Source organism: Anguilla rostrata, chromosome 5 (genome assembly GCF_018555375.3).
Source record: "Anguilla rostrata isolate EN2019 chromosome 5, ASM1855537v3, whole genome shotgun sequence".
In the NCBI taxonomy this organism is placed as follows: Eukaryota; Metazoa; Chordata; class Actinopteri; order Anguilliformes; family Anguillidae; genus Anguilla; species Anguilla rostrata.
The window spans coordinates 30,721,170-30,727,950 of record NC_057937.1 but is presented as its reverse complement, the minus strand read 5'-3'; positions in this window follow the sequence as shown (position 1 = coordinate 30,727,950).

Sequence of the window (6,781 nt, the reverse complement as noted above, 5' to 3'; positions counted from 1 at the left end):
GTATGTCCAGAGCCCTTGAAGCTCTGATGATGAACAACTGTGTCATCCAGGTTCATTTTTGGATCCATGCCAAATGGCAAGGCCAGTGCTGCATTGAAAGGGACAGCACATTCCATCCAGCCTGACCCAGTAAAGAATGATAATATTTATTTACCTGAGGCTTTGTTTACATATTTTAAGTCATGATAAATACTAGGCTTTGCATCAAAGTCTCTTTCAAGTATCAGTAATCTCATAAAAAACACGTTTTCAACGTACAAAAAGGCCAAGTTACTCAAAAGTATTGATATCAAAATGACGCCAAGTTACGGTACTACAAACAATATAGGCTATCTTGCCTCACCGAAATGACATAAGATGTATTTCAAAGCAATGCTACCCAATATTTCCTCAATTCTTTCAAGTCACTTGGCCCTGTGTTTTGTAACCTTACCATTTAACAATATCATGCAAATTTTGTGTCAGATGAAAGAGTCAAATAGTTCGAATTGCCTCATGGAACACATTGAAATTAATGGACAGAACTGCTGCTGAGTAACTACAGGAAGCATATTTCTCCAGAAAACATGTTTGTACTTGCTTCTGAACTGAATTTGAGTACATGTACAAGTTATTGTATATTTGCTACGTACAATAAATACTGCATGTAAAATATATATTGTACATACATACATAGAGAACTTTTTTATCCCCATGGGGACATTTCCCTCGCTACATGTTACATTCACATTTACGAAAACACACTTATACCAAGAAACATACTATCATTCACGCAACAGAAAGGCTGGGCAGTGAAATACATACATACCAATACAAATTGTACATATACACGCCTATTCAATCAATCTTGACTGTGAGAGAGCCATCCACACATATGTTTGGCCTGTCCATGTAGTGCATGCTTATACACACAGGGCCAAGTGACTTGAAAGAATTGAGGAAATATTGGGTAGCATTGCTTTGAAATACATCTTATGTCATTTCGGTGAGGCAAGATAGCCTATATTGTTTGTAGTACCGTAACTTGGCGTCATTTTGATATCAATACTTTTGAGTAACTTGGCCTTTTTGTACGTTGAAAACGTGTTTTTTATGAGATATCATTTCTTTTTGCAAAGTGTTTTATTATGAGAGTGAGAAATGCGAAGTGACCCTGTAAGAAACGGTTGTGGATTATGGCTATCCTTGTGTGAATTTGTAGTCTGATGAGCGTGTACTGTTTAGCAGTTTCGGTTTGCTATAGGCTATATGTAAAACAGTGGCTGTGACAAAGGGTGCAGTGGCGTATAAGTGTAAAACGAAAGAACGCATATGAAACGCATCAGAAACGCATATGAAATATGGCCAGTGTATGTACTCACGGATTTGACGTCCATCCAACGAGCCTTGACTGACAAAAGAATCAGCAAGCCCGTAGAATTATAACTCCCTAGGTCGCAACTTGTGTAGCCTTCTGTCCTGCTCCGTTGTCTGTTATTTCGTGGAGATGCACTTTTAGTGTTTGTAAGGCATTTTGATAGGCTTATCTGCAGGTAGGAATCCTCTTCGCTGTTTTGCTAAACTAGAACCGGAAAACATGATAGTGGAGAATAGGAGCAGACGCATATGTCCCAGCAGGCTTTGCATATGAGAAAATAACAACAGTGTGAGAGAAATTAGGATGAAATTATGAAATTGCGTAGTTGAAACAATATGTTTTTAGCAGAATGGGCATGTAGGTGAAGGTTGACATGATCACGGAGTATAGTGCGAAGTAAATGGAGTGACCATGAGCGAGCTTATATTCCTTATCGAACGGTATATATAACAGTCGCTATAAAGCACCAGCTGTTAAAGTGGAGGGTTAAGTAACGTGTGAAATCTATTGCACTGCTGTGTTTTTTCATGTTCAGTACTAGTAGTTATAATTATGAGTGAATCATGTTTTTAAATGTAATGTTTTAATGGGGAGTTGCAGAACGTACATACGTAGTAATTGTTTATATGTGGCTAGATAGAGAACAGGGCGAGGTAACATGAATGTAGAAACGTGGCGTTTGCTGATAAGAAGGTTTTGTACAGTAGCCAAGTGAAGAAATGTAGTTAGTAGAAATGGCGCAGCTGTGAACTGGTGTAACTTGTTAATAAAAGGAATACATTTGCCGTCATGAAATGCATATGGGTGGCCATGAGTGAGTTTTGGTAAAGAAAATATAAAAGCGTAAGAAAACGTTAGTGTAAAAGAGGGAATTATCTGCCTGAGGGCGAGGCGGTATTCAATCCTTCAACCGGAGGTTTACCAGTCTGTGACTTTGTTAGTGCAGCACCATGACATAGCTATGCAATGCGTGAAATAGCATTAGCAAACCTGTCCGTGGTTTTAAAGAACACAAGCCAGTAAGCACAGAAGAGCTCCCGTTGAATCCATATGGCTTTGCAATATTGTAGCCGGTTAATAACTGAACGTGCAGGCGGTACGTCATAATTCAGTGTATACGTTTGGTGAACGGTGGGTAGATATGGTGCAAAAGCAATAATTGAGAAGTAGTAGACAATTATTAGTGAGGGTAAAAGCAGGTTAAAGAAACGCGTTCCTAGCTGGGCTTGAACCTCAGACCCTCTGTTCCCAAGACTGTAACCTTACCCACTAGGCCACAGGTGGACTAGCTGTTTGTGCTGAAAATGTTTCAGAGTAAAAAGGTATGGGTATTTTGCGTGTGTATGCGAGTTTTTCATTGGGTCGTGTAGGTGAAGATTTAGCGGGTGTCGGTAAAATGTCCAATGGGGAGACATGTTATTAGTGGGATAGGCGGCAGGAAAAAGAAGAATGAGAAGAAGAAGAAGAAGAAAGAGAATTAGAAGAAGGAGAAAACGCAAAATCCCCTTAGTTTGGGGCTTTATTGTGTGGACATGTGAAGTTGTTTATGAAATCTGTCTGTTGAAATGGGGTCACAATGTACAGAATTTAATGTTTTTAATGGCTGAGTGTCTGTGGCTGTTGTGGTTATTTCTGTGGGGAACCCTGAAAAGTGCCAAACTCTTGGTGCTGTATAGGTATGGGGCATGCCCCCGCCAAGGCGTAACCCAATTTGGAAAATTTCCTGATGATTATCGATACTTATTCACAAATTTCAAATGAAAATACTGGCTGCAGACCAGCTTATAAATTTGCTGAATAGCCTATAATAATACTCATAATCATAATAAGAAGAATGCCAAAAGGATCTCACATAATGCAAACATTTTATTAAAATGAATGAGACATTTATCCAGCATTTTGCCCCACAAGTGCTCCATTTGTTTTGTTTTTGTTGAGTTAGGTGAAACTTACTCATGCATAGAAAAGAATGAGTATAACATGTCCATTGTATTCAACACACCACTCTGCTACTGCTGTGCTACCAAAAGACACTTTTTATGCTACTCCATTTTTAACATATCCATTGGATGCTTACTGTTGATTTGTTTATTTTGCGTAACGCGCATTATTTTTTCTAAAAGTGTTTTAGAGAGAAGCACTAAGTGATACATTTTTTGCAAGAACTACTTTTCTGCAAACACGCCAAATAAACATCCAGAGGAGGTGAACGTGGTGGTCATCAGGGAGATTGCAGAATTGGGCAGATCAGTGATGCTTTCACGTGTCAAAAAACTAAGGTATGGAACTAGACTGGACTACTCATTTTAAATTGGTGAGTACTTGGATTGTGCGGCCTGTGGAAATGATAGATCGCTCAGATCATGGAACGTAAAGATGACACTCACTATGGACTATAAAGATGATGGGGTCCTGTACTGAAATTCATTGTTTACTTTGTAATGTGGAAAATAATGGGTTTAAAAAAATATTGCTAAATAAACTGTCCATTTGACAGCGTTGAAGATGAAGCTTTTTTGTATTCAAACTTGAAACTGCAAGCAAATGGCAGAGGGTGGGATGACACTTACTAATGTGAAGGTTGGAACTTCAAAATGTTCAAGGATACTGAGCACAAAATGTATGCATTTGAACAATATATTCACCCTGGGAATAATTTATTCAATAATCTCAAGAATTGTTGTTATTACACAGACGACCAATTTAAAAGAAGAGGCAAATCAATATTAAATAAATATCAATTATTCACTTCAGCAGAAGTTTATATGCAAACTTTAACAAAATTAAAGAAAATCTGAAACTTACTCAACTGCTGTGCTACCAAAACACACATGCTATTCCATCTTTCCCACATCCATTGTACATGTTCAAAGAGAAGAAGCCATGAATGCATTTAGAAGAGCAGTATTAATACAAGACTGGAAAATAATGTATGAAGAAGAGGATATTGATAAAACATATGACGTGTGACATTCGGTCCGCCGAAGAGGCGGATTAGTCTCGGCTCTCTGGTGGAGAGAGCAAATGTACCTGGGCTGCGTTAGCTAATCAGCCCAGGTGATTAAAGGTGTGCTGTTCTCCACAGTTCCGAGACCGGGAGCTCACACCGAGAGCGCTGTTATGATTTTCGTTTAGTTTTTGTTCAAGCACAAAAGACCAAGGAAGTAACTCTCAGCTGTGATGTTGAAGGAGCTGGACCTGCTATGGGTGGCGCACAGGAAAGTGGTTTTCTTTAGTGGTTTTACTTTATTTTGTCTTTGTTATTTTAGCTTGTTGTTTTAGTTTATTGTTTTCGCCCGGAACCCATGAGGGGGAAGAGGATCGTTTATTTAATTTCATGTTTCTGGGGTTGCACTCTCTCTCTCTCTCCATGTGACAGACAACAGTGTTCCCCGGCACTGCCGCATCTCCCTCCCGGGGGTGCCACACTGCTGTGTGACATGTTTTTACAAACATTTCAAACTTTGTATGACAAAAACTTTCTGATAAAAAATACAGGGAGAACAAAATCAAATGGATAGGCCATGGATTACAAAAATGACAAAGATTGCAAAAATGCACTATATGAAGAATTTATAAGGCATAGAACTATAGATGCCAAAGCAAAATATAAAAGCAAGTTAACCTCCATTATGAGGATATGTAAGAATGAATATTGAGGAAAACAAAAACAATATTAAAGCACATGGAGTGTGTTAAACAGCATTGCTAGAAAGGGATGAACTCATGTTACCCACAATACTTGGTGGACAAAAATAAAACCATAAATCATTTGAAGTAGGCAGTTTAACAGGTTTTTCGTAAATGTTGGATCTACACTGGAAAAAGAATGCAATGGCCCAAAAACTGTAAAGTGTGTTTTTGTTGACAATAAACCTTTGAATATCTGGGGGACAGAAATCTGAGTTTGATGTTTCTTAGAACAGTGGAAGAGGAGGAATTATTGATATTGTTAGTGGGTGTAAGAACACAACATCTACTGACTGGAATGAAATTGATATGGTAACTGTTAAGAAGGTCATTGACCCCATCGTAAAACTGTTAACATATATAACCTACATTTCTAGGTAAAAACTTCCAAAGTCATCCCATTATTTAAAGCTGGGGTTAAATATCCTTTTATAAATGCCTGTGTCATTGCTTTCCCAGTTTGCCAAGGTGTTGGAAAAATTGTATCTGCATGTTAGACAATTTCATTGATAAGCATGAATTGCGAATGGACAGTCAGTATGAATTTTGGCCAAACAGGTCAACTTCCATGGCACTATTTCAGTGAATAGAACCAATAACTATTTGTCTTGATAAAATTAATTACACATTTGTAATATGTATAGTTCTAAAGAAAGCATTTGTTAGCATTGATCACAATACACTATTCAAAAAAATGGAAAGGTATGGCTTTAGGGTTGTGCTGAACTGGTTGAAGAGCTAATTAGGTAATAGGGAAACAATTTGATAGATAAATGAATCAAGGTGTTTCAATATTACCTGTTTCCATCAGGGGTTAGTATTAGGCCCAAAATTATTTTGTACATAAATTATAAATTATATATTTAAGGTAACAAAGATACTGAAATCTATTTGTGGATGATATAAATATTGTTTGTTCTGGAGAAAATAAGCAACAGCTTTTGGATGTGGTTACCAATTAAATGATTCAATTAAAATGGTGGTTTGATATAAATAGATTATCATTATATTTGAGCAAAACCAAACTAATGCAGTTTGGGAAATGTAGGATAATCTCTCATGTACAAGTGATGATAGATAATGTAAATATTGAAAGAGCATATGAACACAATATTTTGGGTGTGATATTGGACCACAAACTCTGCTTGAAAGCTCATATAATAATGTCAGAGCAAAGCTCATGAGGAGCGTTACAGTCCTGAGAAAAACAAGGCACATATGAAATTATAATGCACTCTGTATTTCTCCCTTATTTTACTATATCTGAATTATTGTGTAGAGGTAGCAAAAGTAGTGCACATTCATTGTATGTACTGCAGTAAAGAGCCATTAAGATTGTAAATAAAGTAAGATTTTGTGAACGTACTAATATACTGTTAAAGATAAATGCTTTGTAATATACGGATCTAGTGGATTCTAAAACAGTAAGCAGGGTTACAAATTAAGGGGGAGATTTTATTTGAAAAAACATAGGGTCCCCACCTCACTGAAGATTATGTGAATCTCAATGTGTGTGGTAAATATGTGGAATGGGTTAGAAGAAATTAAATGAAGTACAAATATAAATAAGTTTAAGAAGAATTTTTGAGAAGTACCAAATTATAGTGTGACAATGTGCCTTGGAACTGCAATGCTTGTTAAAATTGCTATGAGGGAACATTTCCTTGTTGCTTGAATGTTGGGGCAGGCAAAATGTGCAAAGCATGTATATATGTATAATTGTGTATGTATGTA